Here is a 24,238-nt window from a genome sequence, read left to right on the forward strand (position 1 = left end):
CAATTAGAAGAATAGGGTTGGGATGCGAATCTTGTGAGAGAAAATGGATCTGATCATATTCAGTTGGTATGTCAAGGCAGTTAGGACCTGACATAACCATTAGCAAGTGAGAAAGTGCCTCAACTACTGGAAAAGTATCGGGATGGTGAGATATTAAATCATAAATGTCAAAGGATGTAAAAAAAATGTCATTAGATGCGATGATGGGAAAATGGTAAGCTGAATGAAATTCATCAGAGACAGAATCATTATCAGATCGGTCGATTACAATATCATACTCCCAATTTTTAATTAACAAGGATAGAACAGTTTCACAAATGCTCTGCATAATAGAATCATCTTCCTCGCCTGATGAGTGTAACAAACCAATTTCTTCTAACTGGTCACACACTGCACTAGCATCGTAATCATCAAAAGAAATGAAAAGGAATGATAGTATAGAAAACACATGAAACCAATCAGGGTAAAATGAGTGAATAATAATTTGATTACTCAAATAACACATGCATTCACTAGCACACAACATGATTTGAGGTGTGATGAACAAAAATATTAGAAATATAAAATTCACAAGAAAAAGTAGGAGATGACTATTTTGAAATGCATTCGATAGACATGATTCCTCCAACCAAAGATAGCCTTTGAAATAATCAACTTGAAATTTCAATGCTTCTATGAAACATAGACATTCCAAACCCAAGTTAAGAATAAGAGCTTGGCATGGAGATGGAACAACTAAAATAGAATCTTGAATTCGATCAGAAATCAAATCTTGAAAGTTCAAAATATTATATCCAGAATACCAAACATATTTCAAGAAGGAATTTACATTGAGTGAAACCACGCATAGGGAAATGTTTGTGAGGAAAACCATACTTAGTTTGGGGATATTAACATATTCATGAGATCCTAACATAACTATCAATGGAAGTTGAAGTGCCTCGATTTCCTAACAACTCCTGGAAATTTGAAGGATTGTAAAATTGCATTTTGAAGATTGAATCAAATCACGCATGGTATAAGGATAAATGCTTTCACAAATTTTAATAATACCACTACTAACCAAATGGCATCCATATATGTCACTGAGTTCGCTGGATTTTACAACTTCAACAACTAGATTAGTCAATTCGAAAGATTCTTTTGATCGCAAACCTAGATATGTATGAATCGAATAAATTTGATGAGCAAGATGATTTGAATAATTGTGTTCATGGAAAATAAGAGAAGATACATGATGGAAAGATACTCAATGATATACATATTTTCTCTTTTATCATGGACAAACTCACTACCTTGTGTCAATTAAGGTGTGAACTCATCTAATGAAGAAGTTGTAGATCATGGAGTATCTTGATCACATGTAGATGTATCACAAACGAGAGAGCGCAAGGGATAGTCAGATGAAGAGGAAGTTTTGATAAGGACATTTTCTTCTACTAGATCAGATTCCAGATCTAATTATGGCAAACCAAAATCTTCTAGAGTAACTGAAATATTAGTTGGTTCACTTGGGTATTCATCATCACATACATCAACATAGTCATCATCATCAGAATGATTTTTGCCCAAGACTACCGATCTAAACAAATTGTTCATTTGATTCGCCACTGAGATCACACAATAGAGAATCATCCAAGAATAGAAGAGAATCATCTTAACATGGGGAACTTTGGAAAAGGGAAGCAAGGCCAAAAGTGTCTTCACTTTCCTTCTCCTCTAGCTGTGTGATGTTACTACCTTGTACCTCATCTCAATTTGAACTAGCAATTGTAAAATCAACAGAATGTGAAGAGCTAGTTAGTGGAACAAATTGATCAAGAATGTCATGGTATGAAGAGTCATGGCATGTAGATGATAGAGGGTGGTAGATTTCCCTTGAACAGATAACAATTTCAATGGAACTAGATTCAAGATTAACATTAAGGGAATTAATACCTTCTTGAGGAACGAAATAATTAGTCTTCATCTTAGGCTTCATGAACCATTCTAGGGTTTCCTCCATTGGATGTGCATTGTGAAAATTTGAAGGAGAATGAGAACATGTATTAGGAATTTGATTCACACATTTACCAAATTTATCATCATTGCAAGGAAGCACCCAAATTAGTACTAGAAAAGGAAGAGGACAAGAAGCAAGAGGAATTGCAGGTTCCGCATCTGAAATTAAAGGTCTCATGATTTACAAGAGTTAGGAGAGTGAAAACATTAGGATATTCAGATTCACTGTGCAAAGAGATATAAACCAAATGCTTAAAATTTTGTTTAAAGAAATCCCAATCTGTGTCTATCTAGGAAATTCATAACAAAGGTGAAGGAACCGATTAGAAAAATCGTCAATTGATTCATTAGCCCTCATTATCAATTGATTAATCCTTTTATAAACATCTCTTTAAACATACCTATCAAATGTGAAATGAAGCTCCTTGATGAGGTGCTCAAGAGAACGAATGGAAGCAGGTGGTAGAGTGTGACACCATCGGCTTACTCAACCTTCAAGTGTGAGGCATAAGAGAATATAAGCCACATCTTCACAATCAATTTTTTAGTTTTCACGTAGCTTAAGGAAAATAGATGCATGCTCAATAATGGATCTATCACCCTCACCATCAAACTTGTTTTAAGACAAGTCATGAAGAGGATCATCGCGGATTGAAATTTCACCAGGGGATAGGTTAGAAAAACACCCCATGATTGTGGTTTGAGGATGAGCCATTTAAGACAAGAGGTTCAAAATAGACTCAACAGACCCAACTTGTTATCTTTCACTCCTTCTAGCTACATTTTGTTGACGGTGATGGAAATCCATTAACCAAGGGGGTCTCCCTGATGTGAAGTCCCAATTACACCTCACACTATTTGGAGTCGGATCCCCATCCAGAGTATCGAATCGACTGCCATGTATCCTTGTAGATTTTCCTTGGCTACAAATTTTAGCACAAGAGATTAATACAAAGGTACTTTCAGATCGGCAAGTGAGTACGCCTTTTGGAATGTCTAGCTGCAGAAAGTATCAAGGTCCTTCTACCGAAAGGGAACAGAAGAGTGGGCCCTTTAAGAAAAATTCATAGTACTAATATAGAAAAGTCACACAAGCATATACATATAAATTACTCATTGATAAATGAATAAAATAGTTCATAAGGAAGAAATTATTGTTAAAAAAAATACAACACACCGTCAACAATATAAGTACCAAAGCCACTGAAATAGTTCAATTTCATTAATACAACTGAAAACAACATATGTCACAATCATTAAAAGAATAGTCTTACAATATACATCAAGTAAAATAGTGAATCAAGTAATATTTCCAAGATACATCAAGATAGTGAACACCACTAGCCCTAATAGTGGCACATTAGAGAAGTCATTTGCTCCTCCAAAAAAACTATCTTCCTCTCCAATTCTTGTTAGGAGGAGCCAAGGTGAACTGTCTTTTACATGAGAAATGAGGGTGTATATATAACAAATTGGTGATTATTCACCTCCCTTGTGAATCTTGGACTACCCTCATGATCGTTTGACTTCTTTGTGACCTTTTCAATTCCTATATGAATTTTCACATTTCATGGGTGACTCTTGGATGTCCACTTTACATTACATTTTCCAATATAGAATTTTCATATTGAAAAAAATGATGTGTCACATGATGACATGACACTTTGAAAAGACATGATAAGACATTGATGACTAAGAATGCATGATGACATGGAAATGTAAATCCATCCTTGTTATTGTTATCTTTGAGTATTCTTGAGAGATGGCGCATTTTCTTCTTCTTCCTCCTTCATCTCACCTAAAAGTAAGGAGTCTTCAATGTGGTATTTATTTTTTATCTTTTGTTGTACTTTGGTTTTCCTTCATCATCTCGCTTGATGATCATTTTATCTCTTTAGCTTCATAGGTGTCTTCTAGCATGGAATTTTTCTCCTTTTCCTCCATCATCACCCTGTCATGATAAGATAGAGTATCTACAACTTAAAACCACTCATGAAAATCTGACATGAGTCCAATAAATCCTAATCTAACATGTTTCATGAAACACTTGTTAAAGTTGGAACCAGGTGACTAATTGAGTGATTGACTAAGGGACTGCATAGTTTCATAGGCCAAGGTGTGGGACTGAGGCTTAAGACTATGCAGTAAATAGTTCATGATGTTAAGGGTCAAAGGATTATGTAGTTGAGGGGCTCAAGAACTCAAGGTTGGGGCTTGAGGCTTGAGGTTTCCAAACGAGGAGTTCTAGAAGGAAAAGCTTAAGGAATTGTGCAGTTGAGGGACTTAGGAGATCAATATTGAGGCTTGAGCCTTGAAGTTTCCCAATGCACAGGTTTGAGAGGCTGGGCTAGGTGATTGCGTAGTTTCAGGGCTCAATACCTCAAGGTTGAGTCCTTAGGCTTGAAATTTCCTAATGCGTAGTTCTAGCAGGAAAATAAGATGGGATAGTTCGTAGTTGAGGGGTGCAAGGGCTCAATCTTAAGATTTGAGGCTTGAATTTTCCCAATTTGTAGTCCTATATGGAGAATAATCTCATATATTTCATAGTTGTGTAATTCAAGGAGTCAAGTTGGAGGCTTGACGCTTAAGACTTCGTAATGCATAGTTGATGTCGACTGGGAAGCAATGATTGCATAGTTCTTGAGCTCAAGGGTCAAGGTCTGGAACTGTGACTACATAGTGCGTAGTTCCAAGAGGCAAGGTCAAGGATTAAGGGATGATACTGCACAAAGTGCAGTTCAGGAGGTCTGAGTGAGGTCAATTTACCCAAGACTGGATCTTTCCAAATCAGGCTAAGTATGGAATCATTGATACCAAAGAGAACAAGGACTAAAATTGAGCATGACCACACACATAGAATAGTTGAAGACACAATATTGATCACTTAGAAGACATGGACAACATATTTCCCTCAATGTGACGACATTGCGATGCCTTTCCCCAAGTGCGATGCTAAATATACACTTTACAACGATAGTGACAACACTTGTGTGACAATGCATAAAACTTTGGGAATGAGTGTAAAATATGTCTATGTGACTAGAGGGACTCATAAACACCAAATTTACCCTTTGAAACAAGCCAAAACTCCACTTTATATGATAAGTGACAATTCACATGCCAAAAGATGACATTTTTTATATTAGGATAAAAGTGTGAATGACAATTGTGATATCTAAACAATGGGGAAAGAAACACACTATAGAGAAAATATAATAAGAAAATGGCAATAATTAAGGTGAAAGAAAGCGAAAGAGATAGTTGAAAACATGAAAGTGATACTCACAAAAGCGAAGGTGTGTAAAAGAGACACTTTGGAACATTGATCGAAATAGAAGTAAAAACAAATCCAAAAGTGAGACACTATTAATGACAATGCACACCGATTGTCGACTGTGAAAATTCCTAGATCTAACAATGTCAGGATTCCTACTACAGCCAACTAAATCTACTATACCTAGATTGTAAATTAAATTACAAGCTTATTTCAGATTTCTTCATCAAACATTGAAGTAAATCATTGAAGAGACCTACACCAATTAAATAAAGTTTTGAAACATAGAAACTGAGCAAGGGAAATATAAACATATAGGACACAATTATTTTTGGACAAAGTCCCCGAAAAAACCCAATATGGGAAAACTGGTGCAGTAGCTGTGAGGGTTTATTATTATTAAGTAGTAGAAAAATCTGAATACATCATTGAATACCTCACAAGGTTATTCAATTATAGAGAGAAATATTGGCAGAAGATTTATGATTTTACCTCACACAATAACTAATAAAAAGTCCCGACTGATCCAACTATTAGATGGCGTGCCTCTATGTTGTGCCAACATAAACCCTTCTAGACACTACGTCACCCAACTGGGGATTTGATCAGTAGCCCGGAGTCCCTGCTCTCAGCCTTCGAGTCTCACACCCCAACTTCCAGCTGCTGAAACTAACCTTCTGCTCTGATTTTCAACTCTCCCTCTCTACCTTTGCATCACTTCTACATGGTCCTTTTGGCCCTGCATCAGCCTTTGTGTTAAGGCTTCTGGCTCCCTTACAACCTCTCTTTATTGATGTATCTTTGACTAAGAATCTCTCTCTCCATAATCTTCTATCACTTCCCCTCAACTGCAAGAGATTTTCTCAATCAATTTTTCCTCTTGAGAACTTCTCACTTCAGAAAAATGATTTTCTCTATCTCTCTGTGTGTTTTCCAAATGACCCTCAAGCCCCTTCTTATATATTCCTATTGAACAACCAACAACATAGATTACATATTAATCAAAGGATCAGATCATCTTAGCTTGATTTGTGGTTTTTTCTAGAAGTTTTACCACTGATTAGATTAATGCCCATTAATATTTTAATTTTCCTAAGTTTGGACTTAGGAACCCATTAAAAATATTAATTATTTTAATAAAATCACTTCAGGGTGGAATTTCCAAAAACACTTTCTAGGTTCTTTGGAATACCTATGCCAAAGCCTCATTGCAAAATTTGAGGCTTGGAGCACATTCGATGCTACTCCAAATCAACACTCCCTCTTAGCACGAAATGTGCTCTAGCAATACACTACTATTGCATACTACTCTGACTCTAAAGCATCATCCCTATGCTATTGATGCCTGACATGTTTTCCATCAACCACTATGATGTTACTTCTACTGTACTGCTACATTTGACACTTCCATTATCAATGCTACCACTATATTGCAGCTCCCTCTCAAACGTTCAAGATGTTATGTTGCTAGCACTGCCACTGATAACACTACATCTATACTACAACTCAGTTGCTGAGAGAAGAAACTAGAAACACCAAAAAATGGACAAGTATTTAGTGGATACGCCTCGGCACTAAAATCTTGATAGCTGCTAGTCCCACGCTCTCTTCTAAAGCCAATTTATTGTTGAAGCTATGCATTGTACCTCCTTACATTGTTGCCTCTCTGCTTTGCATTTCTCACATTCTGGCACTACCAACCATTGCATCTATTGAATCAACACTCCATGGAATCAACTGAAACTCCACCATATTGCTACTACTGACCATGGGTTCTTGTATCAAGGTGATTATCTAAGAGGTGGGATTCTCAAGGACCCTACCCATATGTAGCTCTATCAAACTATAGCTCTATATCAGTCGACCTCCCTTATAGTGGTATCTTGGCTGTCATGGCGAACTCCTCCTTAGGGAAAATTTTAAGGATGGAAGTTTATCTTAAAGTTTGGAAACATTGGTAGATCCTATGAGTCCCTAATATGCAAATTGTAAAATAAATATTTAGAGTTCAAATGATTTTATATTAGTCGATATAATATTTTGGCAATTTTTAAGGTAAAATATTGGTGTACTATAAAATTTGGGCGAATCATTTTAGAAAAAAATTGAAATTGGTGAATCTTTTTTTTTTTAACATGGAAATTAGCCCACCTGCAAATATTAGCCTCTAGAATTTTCCCTGCTCCTCCTCTTGTTCAATATTTGCAGCTGTAACCTTAGGATCATGCTTCTCATCCTTGTCCTTTTTCTTCAAAGGAAACCGGGATGCATAGTGACCCATCTCACCATATCTAGATCACTTCACCTTGGAGACGTCCTTCTTTTGTCCTGGTTGCCCCTGTTGTCCTTTCGATGCAAGGATTGTGTTATCATACTCCTCTACTTTGGGCTTTGACCCACTGTTGCTGCTACTCCCATCAAATTTCACCTTGAGCAAGTCTCTCCTCAACTCTTCTTGTTTTAGAGCTACCCACACCTCTTCACAATTTGGTAATGTTTCTTTGCCTAAGATACACTGGAAATACATTTTCCACTCTTCCGAGATGGAATTTAGAGCCAGTATCACTAACTCTGAATCCTGAGGTATATGTCCCACAATTGACATCTCTTCATAGGTCTCCTTTAGTTTCGTGAGGAACGGATCCACACATTTTCCCTTCTGCATCTTAGCAGATCTCATCTTCTACTCTAAGTACATCTTCCACTACTAAGAAGATCCCTGATATAATGTGGCCAAGGCATACCACATCTCCTTAGAGTTTCATTTGCTTGCAAAATGGCACACCACGTGATGCTTGACTCCATCGAGGATCATCCTCTTCGCCTTAACCATCTAATCTATATACTTATTCAACGTATCTGCATCTGCCGAGACAGTTACCACATCATAAACATAGATCTTGAGGGCATGATTATCCAGAAGGAAAGTCATTCTAGCCTTTCATATGGCATAGTTGGAAGCCCTGTCCAACCCGTTATGATCCCTTAAGCCACTCATTGCCATATCCTACGAAAAATGTCAAACAACTCCCTCTTTCTCCCTCCTGCATGGCTCCTAGCCTAACTTATACACTCCCTAATGGAGCTAGTAAGCTACTTCTCCTCTGGTTCTCAACAAATGAGAAACACTAATTTCCTTAATAGGAAATCACTTAGGAAGTATTCCCTCACTATTTGATATACTTCTTGCTTCTGATGGCTTTTATGCGTTGCACTCATCTTGAAGAAAAATGCATCACTCTAGCTCTGCGTGGCTCTACGTAGCTCCTGCTACCTCCGAGAATTCTCGATCTGGCAGTCTTACTTCACTACCATCTCACTCAAAGAGAGACACCCACGAAATACAACCCTCCTGGCTATTGAAATATGGCAACAAGAATATTCCAATTTAATTTTTCCTTCAATTAAATTGTGAATTAAAATCGAATTTAGTCTTAGCAGCTACTTGGAATTAATTAATTAATTCATTTTGAATTAATTGGTTGGAGAAATTCAAGTTAGAAATCTTTCTAAAGTCGTGCAAGAGTTATCCCTTTAATTAAGGAGATAATATTGAGTTATATTTGAGTTGTAATTAGTTAACTCTTTTTATTGAGTTAAGTCCAATTAAATTAGTTCCAAATTGTTTGAGGAACTAATAGAGAGTTAACAGTCAGTTGATGCATGCATGCACTCAACTAGTGTACTCTAGTTAACTGAAGATCCCCTCGTCAAAAACTCATGCATGTCTATTCTAAGAAAGACCCAGTTGAGATTATTGTCAAGGGCATTGTACTATCAGTTGCATATGTTTTCCTATAAAGAAAACTCATGCATGTAGTCAAGGTATCATTCCTTGAGGATTGTGCAGTTCTGATAGTGTGAGAGAGAGTGTTACACTTGGTAACATGAGAATCATCCACAAGGAACAACACAAGGAAATAGGAGCTTGGAGGGTAGAGAGGAAGTCTTGTGAGAAGCCAAGATTTCCTCTCAGCATCTGTGAGGATCGTACTGAGAGCTGGCTAGCTGTGAGAGCTAAGGCTTTGCATAATTCCTATGTATTTCCACCTTTTATGATAATACAGATAGTGGGTTTTGTAGCTGAGGCTTTCCCCAAAGTATTTTCATGTGTATTGTGCATTGATTCTTCTTCTTCTGGTTATATTTTTCAGCTCGATCCTTATGCTTCCACAAACTGATAGTAGAAGTAGGTTATAGTATTCTGCTTTGATTTATATTGCATTATCGGCTAAACCTACATCATATTTTCTACATGGTATCAAAGTTGGATTTGTAGAAATTTTCTATACAGTATCAGAGCTGTGAATAGTATACTAAGAAGAGAATTTGAAGTTTCAAGTTCGGGGTTGCAGGTGAAAATCGAATTCATATCATACTTCAAGGTTGGCCAATGGCATTCTATGGCTTGAGACTAGAGTATGCCTTGGAAGGTAGCTCAAATTACATAGCATGGAAAGATAGAATGGAGGTTGTATTAGAAGATAATGGCTTGAAGGAATTCATTGATCAAGAAATCCCAAAGCCAGCTTCAACTAATGCACAACAGTTGGTTGAGTGGAAGAAGTGTGTGGTGAAGGCGAGATGGATCATCCTTGAGGGAGTTTGAGAAAATGTTTTCTTGAGTCTCCATGGGAAGGATACTCCATTTTCAATGTTGAAGACATTGAAGGACCTCTACCAGAACAATAGCGATCAAAGGAAATTGGCGTTCAAGGATAAGTTTCGAAGAATCAAGATGGAGAAGGGAGATACTATTTCTACATATCTGAATAGCTCACCACCTACAAATATGAGCTTATCAGTGTGGGAATAACTACTGCTGATGATGATATGGTGAGCCTCTCTCTCCTTGGCCTTCCAAAGAGTTGGAATAGCTACCAGGACTCTGTGAATGGAAGGGAGAAACAGCCGGATTGGGAACAACTATGGTCGAATCTTATGCAGGAGGATATTAGGAGGAGCACACGAGATGGTTCTTCATCCAAGAATGATGATGAATAAAATCTAGCCTTAGAAAGTAAGGCAAGGAAAGGGAAGGTGAAGGCTTCCCATTCCAAATTGAATTCTTCTCATGGAGGGAAGAAGGGTGACATGTCTAAAGTGAGATGCTTTAATTTTCATGAGATGGGACATTATGTGACTAATTTCCCATCAAAGAAGTCCAGGGAGGGATCCTCGGACGGATCAGAAAATGAGGCATTAGCCTCTTAGTTCGAGATGGACTTCACCCTCATCGCATGCATGGTGTTATCGATGATGGGTTGTGTCTGGTATCTTGACAGTGGAGCCTCATTCCACATGACCAGTGATAAAAAGTTATTTAATGCCTTGGAGTAGAAAGACCTCAAGATGCGCATAGAGATGGGTGACGATGGAAGGTATAGTGTTTCAGGAGTGAGAAAAATTTCTTTTCAGAGGGAGCATGGAGCTCCTATCACCTTGACAAAAGTGAAGTATGTGCCTAGACTGAAGAAAAACTTGGTATCGGTCACGATGTTGGAGGATAAAGGCTACGATGTTGTCTTCGGTAAAGGAAAGGCATTCCTAAGACACATAGACACGGCTTAGACCAAGAGGATAGTGATTTGGGTGAAGAATCTCTATAAACTATAGGTAGATGATTGTGCAGCATTGAGTACGAAAGCATAATTGGTGTAAAGCCAAGACATTGGCAAGTTTTGGCAGAGGCAGTTGGGCCGTTTGCATCATGGGGCTTTAAAGATACTGGAGTAGATATCTACAGGACTTACCAAAGGTAAACTTGAGCAAGTTGACACATGCAAAGGTTGTACCTTGGGAGAGTACACTAAGTCTTCCTTTCATGATCGAGACAGTCGAGCAAAGGCTATCTTAGAGTGAGTTCATAATGATGTGTGTGGGCCATTCTCGACAGCATCCACAACGAAGAAAAGGTATTATTTGATTTTCATTGATGACTATTCTCATAAATGTTTGATTTATTTCATGCAGAAGAAGGACCAAACGTTCACAAAGTTTTATGAGTTCAAAGCTTTGGTAGAGAAACAGTCAGGGAGGAATATCAAGGCCTTAAGAAGCGACAACAATGGAGAAAATGTCCCTCAAGAGTTTAAATACTTCTGTGCAGCAGAAGGAATTAAACGAGAGTTGATGGCACCTCATAACCCACAGCAGAATGGGGTGGGAGAGAGGAAGAACAAAACTATTGTAGGGGCAACAAGGACAATGTTGCATGACCAAGGCCTACCACTTCACTTGTGGGATGAGGCATGCAACACAACGATCTATCTTCAGAATAGAAGCCCTTATCGTATACTTGGGATGAAGACAACAAAGGAAGCTTTCTCCAGTAAGAGACCATATGTGGGTCACTTTAGGATCTTTGGCTCATTGGTATATTTCCATGTGACAAAGGATGCATGAAGGAAGCTTGAGCCAATAGTAGAGTTGGGTATACATGTGGGGTACACTGATACACCTCACAACTATCGGGTGTACTTGCCTACCAATCAGAGGATAGTGGTTTGTAGAGATCTCAAGTTTGACGAGAAGAAGGCCATGCAAGTTTCCATTTAGAGGGAGCTCCAACTCCAGGTTGTGGAGGAACTATTTGTTTCAAAGGAGGAGGAGCCTCAGATTGATCCAGAGTAGCTACATGCAGAGGTTCTAGGAGTGGAGACATCCACTCAAGCAAAGTCTTCGAGAGATGGGTGGAAGCGCACAAGAGAATTCGACAAATTTTTGGAGGATGTGAGAGAGAATCTGGGAGCACCATCTTCTCACCGTAGACAGAGGAGGTCACATGAGAGGTACACTGGATACATGGCCCTTGCTGGGGAATGTGTTGAGACCGAGCCATATTCTTTTGAGGAAGCAGTGCAACAACCGATTTGGGTTGATTCTATGGTGGAGTATCACTCCATAGTTTGTAACAGTGCTTGGGACGTGGTTCCAAGACTGGAGAACAAGTGATTTATGAGTTCTCGTTGGCTTTACAAGGTAAATAAAGTTGTTGATGGTAGTGTGGAGAAGAATAAGGCAATAATTATTGCCTCCAGCTTTTCATAGGTCGAGAGGATCATGTTGTTGTAGTATATTTCGACAGAGGAGATGTTGACATTTTGACAAAGGCATTGTCAAAGTGTAAATTTGAGTTCCATAGAGACAAGATCGGGGTGGTAGATAATCCCTTTCTTGTTGAGAGGGAGTGTTGAAATATCTCAACGAGAATATTCCAATTTAATTTTTCCTTGAATTAAATTGTGAATTAAAATCGAATTTACTCTGAATAGTGGCTTGGAAATAATTAATTAATTCATTTTGAATTAATTAGTCGGAGAAATTCAAGTTAGAAGTCTTTCTGAAGTCATGCAAAAGTTATCCCTTAAATTAAGGAGAAAATATTGAGTTATATTTGAGTTGTAATTAGTTAACTCAGTTTACTGAGTTAAGCCCACTTAAATTAGTTCCAAACTATTTAAGGAACTAATAGAGAGTTAATAGTTAGTTGATGCATGCATGCACTCAACTAGTGTACTGCAGTTAACTGAAGATTCCCTCATCAGAAACTCATGCATGTCTATTATGAGAAATATGCAATTGAGATTAATGTAAAGGATGGTGTACTATCAGTTGCATATGTTTTCCTATAAAGAAAACTCATGCATGCAGTCAAGGTATCATTCCTTGAGAAATGCGCAATTTTGACAGTGTGCGAGAGAGTGTTACACTTGGTAACAAGAGAATCATCCACAAGGAACATCACAAGTAAATATGATCTTATAGGGAAGAGAGGACGGCTTATGTGAAGCCAAGATTTCATGTGAGCATATGTGAGGATTGTACTAAGCTCTGGCTAACTGTGAGAGCTAAGGCTTTGTATAATTCATATGTATTTCCACCTTGTATGATAATACATATAGTGGGGTTTTTAGCTGAGGCTTTCCCCAAAGTATTTTCATGTGTATTGTGCATTGATTCTTCTTCTTCTAGTTATATTGTTCAACTCAATCCTTAAGCTTTCGCAAATCGATAGTAGAAGTAGGTTATAATATTCTCCTTTGATTTATATTGCATTATCGGGTTAACCTACATCAGGTTCTCTACACTGGCTAGAACTGCGGAATCCTTAGGGGATTCTAACTACTTCTTGCTGCAAAAAGTTGGCCCTTGCGTCAATGCTAGATATATTCTTCATTTTTCATATCAACTTGGCTCTTATACAATGTCAAAATTCCTATATCTAACAATCTCAGGAACCCTACTTCAACCAACTGAATCTACTTCACCTAGATTGTAAATTGCATTACAAGATTATTTCAGATTTCTTCTTGAAACATTGAAGTAAATTAATGAAGCAACCTACACCAATTAGATATGATTCTGAAACATAGAAACTGAGAAATTAAAATAGAAACACATAGGACAGAGTTTTTTTTGGACAAAAGTCCCACGAAAAACCCAATAAGGGAAAATTGGTGCAAAAACTCGGAGGGTTATTATTATTAAGTAGTATAAAAATCTAAATACATCACTAAATACCTTACAGATTTATTCAATTATAGAGATAAATACTGGTAGAAACTTTGTGAGCTTACCTCACACAATCACTGAGAAAAAGTCTTGGCTGATCCGGTTGCTCGATGAAGTGACCCTGGCAGGCACTGCATTATCTCTGCAGTACCTCTATGCTATCCTAGCGTCAACCCTTCTCAGAACTGTGTCACCTAGTTGGGGATTCGATCAATAGCTCGGAGTCCTTGCTCTTAGCCTTCCGATGTCATACCCTTGCTTCCAGCTACAGAAACTAACCTTCTGCTCTTATTTTCAACGTTCTCTCTCTGCCTTTGCATCACTTTTGCATGGCCCTTTTAGCCCTACGTCAGCCTCTATCTCAAGGATTGTGGATCACTTATTGCATCTCTCTGTTGATGTATCTCTAGTTGAATCTCTCTCTTCAGAATCTGTTATCCCTACCACTTAAGTGTAAGAGATTTCCTCAATCAATTTTTCCTCCTAAGAACTTCTCACTTTAGAAAATTGTTTTTCCCTATCTGTTTGTGTGTTTTCCAAATGACCCTCAAGCCCCTTCTTATATCTTCATGTTGGACAACCAATTGCCTAGATTAAATTTTAATAAAAGGCTCAGATCGTTTTGACTTGATCCGTGGCTTTTTCTAGAATTTTCACCCCTGATTAGATTAATACCTATTAATATTTTAATTTTCCTAACTTTAGGCTTAAGAAACCCATTAAAAATATTAATTATTTTAATAAAATCACTTTTAGGTGGAATTTCCCAAAACGCTTTCGTAGTTCTTTGGAATACATGTGCCCAAGCCTTCCTGCAAAATTTGAGGCTTATATCCCATCTGATGCTACCCCAAATCAACATCGACATGGGTTGAATATTACATAGACACTGTCTTGATGGAATGTGTTAAGTCAATTCAAGCTTAAGTGGAGGAATGCGCTCATGAATTTATTACGGACTAAGCATGTGTGAACAGATTACTTTGATATTTACAATCCAAGGAGGGATCTCAAATACTAAACAAATTATCAACCGACCAAGAAGTGACTACAGAACGACCGATCGCAAGATTCAGAGTAGGATTCAAAATTCAAGTATAGGCCAAAATTTTGGAGAGTGTTTGTCTTAGTGACAATAATATGATAGTGAAAAAATGTTCTTACTATCATTCAAATTAGAAAGCAATAGAATCCTAGTACTCACATGTAGTCAAAAAACCAAATTATATCTTCATACTTATCAAGTTTGATGAGACTTTATTTGTTAGAAAAACAAAATTCCTAATTCCTCTTTGAAATTCTGGAAAGGATAATAGAGGTTAATAGAGAATTGGCTCTGGAACACACATACATTTAGCAAGGCCGACACACAAAATAAAAACAAGGTTCTTCCCTTAAAAGTTGTAAAGGAGAAGAAGGTTTCCACAAAAATGAACCCTGGAAATAATGACTACACATTAGCTCATAACTATGTTAAAATGTAGCTTATGAGAATACCTTTGGAGAGATTAAATTCACAATATTCAATGACCATAAAAATTATTTACTAATTATGAGAGATATACAAGAGAAATCATAAATCTTAAAATAGAAGAGGTTTAAATTCTTACTAGTTAGAACGACATACAGATTCCATATATAATATTAAGGGTGAACAAACTTTGCTTTATAAATGCTTGTCAAGATCCAAGGTTCTGATGTTTATGTGTACTAAATGTATGAAGTTTACTTCTACATTAGAGTTGTCACATTAACAAGCTTCACTCCATGTTCATCTCACATTGTTTTGCAAGAATGATACTTGAACAACCACAAGCTAAGGAAGACCCCTAGGAACGGGAATTTAGTTTTGGAAATAAAGGTATTGTGATGGAAAATGAAATATGAGGGGATAAAGACTATCCAAGGCTCTTCAATTTCACCTTAAGCTCTATTGCAGATCTTACACAAAAGCTATTAGGTGAATAGTATGGGGAATGAAATGAGTTGTAACTAGCAGTTGTTTTGATCAACCTAATCCTCAACATGATCTAACATATACTTGTGTCAATTCCAAACAAGTATGTGAATGTCATTGGAATTACCTAGGCTCTGATTTATTACAAGCATGATTTAAATATTTATGCTTAATGTCTTCTTCTTATAGTATAGGTTGGGGTTGGTGAAATAACTTTGTTGTTGTTTTGTGCATTTATTTATCAAGATCTGCTTCTACTTTTCTAAATAAGTAAAAAAAACAAAAATAAAGACACAATATTACAGAATGAGGTTTAACTTTTTAGGCACTGTATTTTTTCATTTGATTTATTGAAACAAAATGTTAGAATGGTTGAGAATATGTTGCATTTGAAGGCCAAAGTATCACTAAAACACCTATTACTTGATTGCAGGCATAATATAGACATTAAAAAAAACTGGTCATAGAACAATTTCAATAGATGTTGGTAAAATGAAATGATTTCATTCCATTCCAAAGTACCCATCATTCCCACATGCATGCTCAGAAAATTACTTATTAGTCACACTATAGAGACTAGGAAGTTTGCTATTATTTTGGCCTTATAATATTTTCTGACTTCGTGCCTAAAATGAAATGCATTCATTCCATTTTAAGGTACCCATCATTCCCACATGTATTATGAGAAAAATATTTTTTAGGCACATTATAAAGACATAAAGGTTAATTATTTATCAATTTCCAAGCAAATGCCAAGATAAAAGAGAGTATGAAGTTTGTTGTTGGGTTTCAAAAATGTATCTATGTGAAACGAACATTATCTTACCAGTTCTTAAACAAAAACTTAGATGAATATTGTGGTTCTTAACCTTATACAAAAATTACGTGCAAACAAATTCTTAATATGTATATATATACAATGGCGAGAACAAAAAATAAATATACTCAAATATTTTCCCATGGATCCAAAACCGAGAATACCAAATTGATTTTTCATTATATTCCTTTCAATGTTACAATACATATATATACATGTCAAAACATTCATAAACCCCAATCCACTAACACTAAGTTAGAACATAATCATAGTTCCATTGATAGGATCTACAAATACTAAGGGAGAAAAACCATTGTTCCTAAAAACCATGCATGAAAACCTTGCACAAAATCATGGTTAGTTCTACCCATGATCTTTGGATACACCTCGCATCCTTGGGTCCGCATAAAAAAAGGTCCCTATTGATCATCGAAATCGATGCCTATGAGCATTCTTAGGTTTTAATCATATTTTCTTAATTCTAGTTATAATTTTTCTCACGTTACTCTCAAAATGTGGGTGGAATTTTTCCATGTCTAAAATTCTTGAAGTTTATAGAACAATTTTATTAGATGTTGATCTCTTTAATTAGGGCCTTTGAGTTATAAGAGGCAAAATATAGAAAAAGGAAAAAAGAAATTTTGTATTCCTCACAATAATTTTAGAAAGGAAAACAAAGGTTGCAAAGAATTAAGTTAGACACTATCGAGTTGAAAGGGATTAGGGAAAGAAAATTTTGCTGAATGTAACATAGAACGAAATGTGTGACTTTATCGGGCATGATACTCGAACCACCATAGGCTGAGAAAGACCTATAGGAGGGGGACTTCAGTTTTGGAAATGAATGTACTATGATGTAAACTGGTTTCAATGGCTTTGGTAATCCATCTGAAAGCCAAAAAGGATCCTGACACTTAAGAGCTTATCAAATCCATGATTGCTACATTTCTCTCCTTCATTACCTTTGCCAGCTGTAAAAATGTAGTGTAATACTGGAAAGAAGAGACATTTATTTGTCACAATGACACAGAAAGAAGAACCATAAAAAAATATAGTGAATTGATGTAACTTGAAAGAGGAGATTCCTACAGAAAATGGCTTCGTCTTAAAGAATTGTAACTATGGTCATATCTCCTAACAACGATGCCCACAATGAAATATGGAAAGACGACATTATGGTTCATGATCAAGAAACAAGAAAAATATATTGCCTTATGTAGAAGGTTAGACATTACTTATCGTATTTCAAGCGTTGATTGTGGACTCCAGTCCTCACGCAAAAGAAGCTGAGTAGAATGAAGTGTTTTTTTGCAAGTCGCCATACAAGAAAACAAGAAATTTGTTGGAAGAAGCAGTGAACAGAGGAAATTAACACATGTTTGTTGAATAAAAGCAAATGAAGGGCTTTCAAATAAATTATGATGCTACCCTTGGGAAGTCGCATGGCCCTAACTAATAACCAACAGGTTATCCTTCAACTACTCAGACATCTTCGGCTTCGTCGTCGCCTGCATAGTCGACTTATTCAGATGTAAGGGTTATTTCTCTGAGGGTGAGAATATGGTTAACCCTAAGAAATATTATCCCCGCCGAGCCATTGATCGTACCCCACTTGATCATTCTACAACTCAACATGGTCGTCAGTTACATAGTCGACTTACTCGGATCCAAGGGCACTGGCGAGTGATGGAGGAGGAACTCTATGCAATTTTCCTTCCATTTCTTGGCTTCATCACTGCATGGCCAGTTATTCCCACTGACCGAGGAGGGATTGTATGCATTTTTTTCTTAACTATTAGTTTTTGGTTACTACTAGTATTTTTATTATGAATTCATACTTTTAAAAGGTTTACTAAATACTTTAAAAGATCTATTAAATATTTAAATTATAAATAATTAATGAAAAATAACTAAAAATATTATAAGGGAGAAAATACTATGGGAAAAGATATTTTAAATGTGCAAACGTCGAAATTTCTATTTCGATAAATATCCGCGCCCCTCACGTTTCAATGAATTTTTAAGTGGTTCGCCATATATCAATTCAATACTCATTAAATGGTTTACTGTATCTGCTTATTTATCGTTCTTCTAAATTCTCACGATAAATATCGTCGCTCCTCACATTAATCTTTAAGTGGTTCATCATATATCAATTCTCATTAAATGGTTTAGTGTATCGGCTTATTTATGATTATTCTAAATTCGCATAATTCCTTACACTCTGGATTACTTTCATGATTTCCTTATTATTTGATTTATCCACTTATTTTAGTTATTATAAATTGCCATAATTCTTTATGGGTTATCTTAATGATTTTATTTATTTATTTTCGGTTGAATTTTTTTTTTTTAATTTTACTATTTAATTTATATTATTATTTTTATATTTGTGTTATTTTAATATTTTTTATTTTATTTTTTGATTGAAGTTGCCTCGTTCTTTAGTGAAAGTGTGGCTATGTTTAAATATCTCATTTATAAGAAGAAGCTTCACAATATGGAATCCAAGAGGTTTCCAAAAATTGTTTCTAACTTAAATCAAAACTCTTATTTATGCCTCAAGTGCGGGTGGCATCAGGATGCTCAGTTTTGGCTCAACCTCTAGGCGATTAAGGAGGAGTTCATCATGGGAAGCAAGGACAATATCAAAGATACTATTACCTCCAGTTTTAAGGACAAAATGTGGGATGCTAAGGAGATGGAGGGTAAAAGGAAACTAAGGTACTATAAGGAGGTGATCAACCCCACCCTCGATAACCATAATTATTTTTCTATCTTGACTAGCACTAAGAAGGAAATGAACATCGCTAGGATTAAAACTAACTCTCATGAGCTTCAGAGTGAGACCAAGTGGTGGTCTACTCTCAAGACTCCCTGGGATGATAGAATCTGTCAAATTTCTGATACTAAGAAAATGGAAGATGAAAAACACTTCCTTTTAGATTGCACGACTCTTGCCCACATCCACTCTCAATTCCTTATCAGCATCTACACCTCCAATCTTCTTGACTTATTAAGCTAGCCCAACTATAGCGATCTTGGAATGCTTCTTTCCCTGCTCTTTGATCACAGAAGCAAGACTTTTAAGAATGATAATTAGACTCTCTTTTCTTGAGGTCTCATAGACCACATTGGTCTTAGTGAACGTTAATAATCATCATTATCATATATATTTTTGTTAATAAGAATTGATTAAATTATTTAAAATAAAATGAAATTTTAAAAAAATATGATAAGTTTAAGGTAGTTATTTGTTAGGTTTACTAATGATAATTTAGAAGATTATGATATTTGTTATGATAAAGTTTATTAAAAAATATGATAAAACACAAAAGTACTAAATTAGATTTATCTTACTCAGAATTTGATCCCTTTAAATCAAAAGTTAAAATAATCAAAATTGAATTTTGATATAAATAAATAATTATTAAATTTTAATTAAAAAAATTAATATTCCAAATTTTAATTAATAAGGTGTGAATAAGTTATTATAAACATAACTAAATAATTATTAAATATTAATTTAAAACAAATAATATTATTTTCCAAATGTTAATTAGCAGGGTATGTATAAGTTCATAATTTTAGTAGTGAAATCATGAGATGGAGATCGATAACCTGTCTAATAACGTCAAACTTACTATAAATATTGTTTTGACGACCATCCAATAAGCCTCCGTTATTCATTAAAGGAAGTACAAGGCTACCCAAAGATGGTGGGAGTTTGGAGTTTGAAAATCCTTCGGAAAAAACATGAGGTAGAAGTGATCTTCATGGTAAAAATTACTTAAACTATGTAACCCAAGAATAATATTTCAAATAATAATAATAAAAGGGGTTTAAAAAACAAAAAGCTTACTTAACAAAATAAATAGTAAAGTAGCTAACAAAGTGAATTCTACCCAACTGATCTTACGATCAAAATGTGTGTAGAAATATATATAATTGAGATAGACTATAATAATCAATTTTAAAATGTTTGTAAATTAAACAAAATCATAGCCGTTTTCTTCACAAAACCTTGTTGTTGTTTTATTAGTTTTTTTCACTCCTTCTGCACGTGGTTTATGACTAAGATTTTTGTTATGGAGTTGTTGGAGCCTCAAAATTCGCTACGACAACTATAACCATCTAATCCGTACCTTGAAAGAAACTCCTTTTCTGTCTGGTATAGTGGCTCTGACTAGGGATAATGGGACCATTTTCCCAGAGAGAATTGATTTGATAATGTTGATGGGATGATATAAGATGTATTGAGGAATAATTCAACTAAGTATAATCTAATCTAAATAATAAACACATGCATACATCTTAATCCAACATTATCTTACTATAAATATACCCGGGAAAAAAATAAGATATGTGATTTGCAATGATGTCTCACAGCAATTGGTAATAAAGATCATTCAACTACCAAAAGAAATAAAATCGTTTATCGATAATTGTTTTGGATAAATAGTTAGACAAAACAATTGAGAGAAATATATTGCATATAGAAATTGTTCATGTTTTCCAAAACAGAATTAGAGCTAAAACATCATCCAAAAGTGCAATAATACAAAACTATAATTCATATTTTCAAACATAAGACAATTGATAAAAAGAGTATTGCTAGTTCATAAATAAAACACAATCATACGATAAAAGTACCCTATATGATAGGTCCTGCTCATGCACTTAGCAATATTGACCAAATTTCATTCAATCCATTACACTCTAAGAGTACAGAAGAGTAATTTCAGTAGATCATGCTAGATATTCAAAGAAAAATAGATGTTGTTCCATTAATTTCATCAAAACCTTCCCAAAAATATAGAAGTGTAATGTCTTCAAAAGTGTTTTTGATAAAATTTTGGACCCCTCTCTAAATGCATGAGAGGGGTTTAAATACTAAAATACCTGCCTCAAAAATAGAGTATTACAAAAATAGTTGAGGAGCTTTCAAACAACCCTCCTAAGAGTGGGCAAAAATAAAACTAAAAATAGAATTAAACTAATGACTAGCTCCATTGATTCACTTTGAACTAACTTAATCGGCTAACTTGATATCTGAGGTTGCAAATGTTGATCACTGGTTTGAACTGAGGCAACTGGCTAATTGTGGATTTTAACTACCCAAGAAATATGGAATCTACCAAAGGTCGCGCCATATTTTGTGTAGACATTGTTAAACACCGTAGAGTCATCCACTAGCTATGTGGTCTTACTAGAAACTGTCAGTATGCCTTCCAATTCAGTCTGGTTAGCTGTTTAATTGCTTCTTCCTTTTCGTGCATTGTCTGTTTCCACTTTCTCTCTAGTTGTTTGAAATTTGGTAGAAACCCTGGTATGCATTATCTGACAAGGTAAGAACTAAGGAGATTTTCATTAATGGCTTCTATTATACTGCATGCTACCCCTGCTGCTAGCGTTGTCACCCTTTCTGTCTGTTTCAAGTGTGAATCCCAATCTGTAAACAAAATATCTTTGTGAGATTCGTCTATTTTTGGTAGGTCAACTTTTCATCCCTCCTGAGATTCTTTGCAGGTGATAAATTCAGAAACCTGTTTGTGGATCTCTTCAAATTCAAACCTCATATCAATTACTTGGTTTGTCAATTTATCACAGTCTCATAATAAGGATTATGCTGTGAGATTTTCTGGAAGAACATTTCTTCTTACTGAATTGATAGGGAATTGAGCTTGATCACTTCTTTGATGAATTCATCAGTTTGCGGGTTATCTTTGAATTTATCCATCATGGCTTACATTTGACAAATTTGCGAATCCTTTTCTGATAAGCTGGCATGGTGCTGTAATCTCATTTTCTCAAATTCCCTCTAAAGCTGAGCTACCTATTGTTCTGGTTGTTGATTAGTTTTTCCTTGTTCTAATTTTTTTCAACCAGCATAATTTTCCATTATTTTTCCTTTCTCAGATGCAGTAGCTTTTCCCTTCTTCACCATTTTGCCCAATTTTGTTCTCTATGGAGGTTCCCTAGAATGGAGCAATGGAAATTATTGGATAAACGCAAGGAGAAAATGACATTGAGAATTCAATGACATTGCTAACTCCAGAAGGTGACAAGAAAGGAGCTTTTATTCAAAAATGAAGATGAAATATATCAAATCACATCAAGCAGTTTTTAACATAAATTTCATTAAAACTTATTAAATATGCACTAGGATCTTTTATCATAGCCTTTATTACTCATTTAATCTATCGCATCACAAATGGGAAAGGAAAAAATTTAAGGTGAGGGGTTTAAAGTGCGAAATGTTAATTATGTGATTGTGATAAGATTATTGCAATATTGCAAATCACAATATCACATTTTCGATTGTGTTTTTCAGAGATGTTTTAGAATTCTACCAGATGTGGGGTGAGGAGCATACCTTTTAGCGTTAAAATTGAATTTTTCTTAAACAAATGTTTAAAGCGTAAAGTGATATTTTATGAAGCGTCGGACTTAACTGCGGTTTTTAACATTTATAGCATACTTTCATCGGCTTTGGGTTGCATTGTGTTTTGCAAACTTTTCATAGTTCACAAGATTGGCCTTTAAGTAGAGCATTGTGATGCGATGAGTGTTGGCTTGCTATGCCTCAATATTGTAATTCGCATATTCCATAAGGCTTTGTTAGTTGTGCTTTTCATGAATGCTAATATCCGATATGCACATTATTTTATAAGAAATACTTTAAGTCTTAGATTTAAATTGAAAGCTCAATGATATCCTAAATTTATTACAGTGATCCCTTCCTATCACAATTCACAAATCATGTTCTACCAATTAAGCTTTAACACACATGATCTAGCGATATGCGATAAAGCGATAATTTCTAGTTGTAAAGAGATTCGACTTGATACCTTATATTATTTAGCAATTTATAATTCAAAAAGAAAGCCCTTAAGTGCTAAGTTTTTTGGAGGATTTTTATAAAGGGTCCCCATTTATTAATAGAATATTAACTATTAAATCAATAAATGGGGGGGGGGGGGGTTTGAACAATACAACAATTAGCGATTCACTGGAAGAACCAATTATCTCTGGTAGATTTTTGAAACTTCTAAAACTTAAAAAATAAAGGTAGTTCAAAAAATAGGAATTACATGAAATGTAAGATAAGTAACATTTCTCTGCATAAGAAAACAAAACTCACCTAATTACCAACCACTTGATATCCTCTTCAAGATGAAAATTCCTTTGTCTACATCTGTCTTTACTTGGTTTAAAGATAAAGCAGGGGGCTCTTACAAATTATATTTGTATATGTACCCATTTGTCATAGGTAGAGCCTCTGTTTCCAGCATGCATGCATAGGCTCGACATGGTTACCTTTTAACCATCAATAGTATCCCATCCATATAAGAGGGAAAATTTTAGAGATAAATTCAAACTTATATACTTATTCTCTTCTCTTTCATTTTAAACAGTTTATTTTTCTTCTAAAAATTTTCCTTTTTTCTACTTAAATTTAATTGTCTTGGTTTCATGGCCAAAAAGTGACAATGTCATTCACTGGTTGTACCTCAACTAAACAAGTTGGCTCATGATGAGCCCCCTTCTATTTTGATTAAAATAATCTCAAGCCATTACCCTGTTTTGATATGCAGTATTGGTAATGTCAGTTTATTATTTTCCTATGAACATGGTATGTCGGCTCTTAATGAGACCTCTTATCCTTCAAGTT

The sequence above is a fragment of the Pinus tabuliformis genome, chromosome 2_1, assembly GCF_031772625.1.
Source record: "Pinus tabuliformis cultivar Carrire ecotype Pingquan chromosome 2_1, CPIR1, whole genome shotgun sequence".
NCBI classification, from domain to species: domain Eukaryota; kingdom Viridiplantae; phylum Streptophyta; class Pinopsida; order Pinales; family Pinaceae; genus Pinus; species Pinus tabuliformis.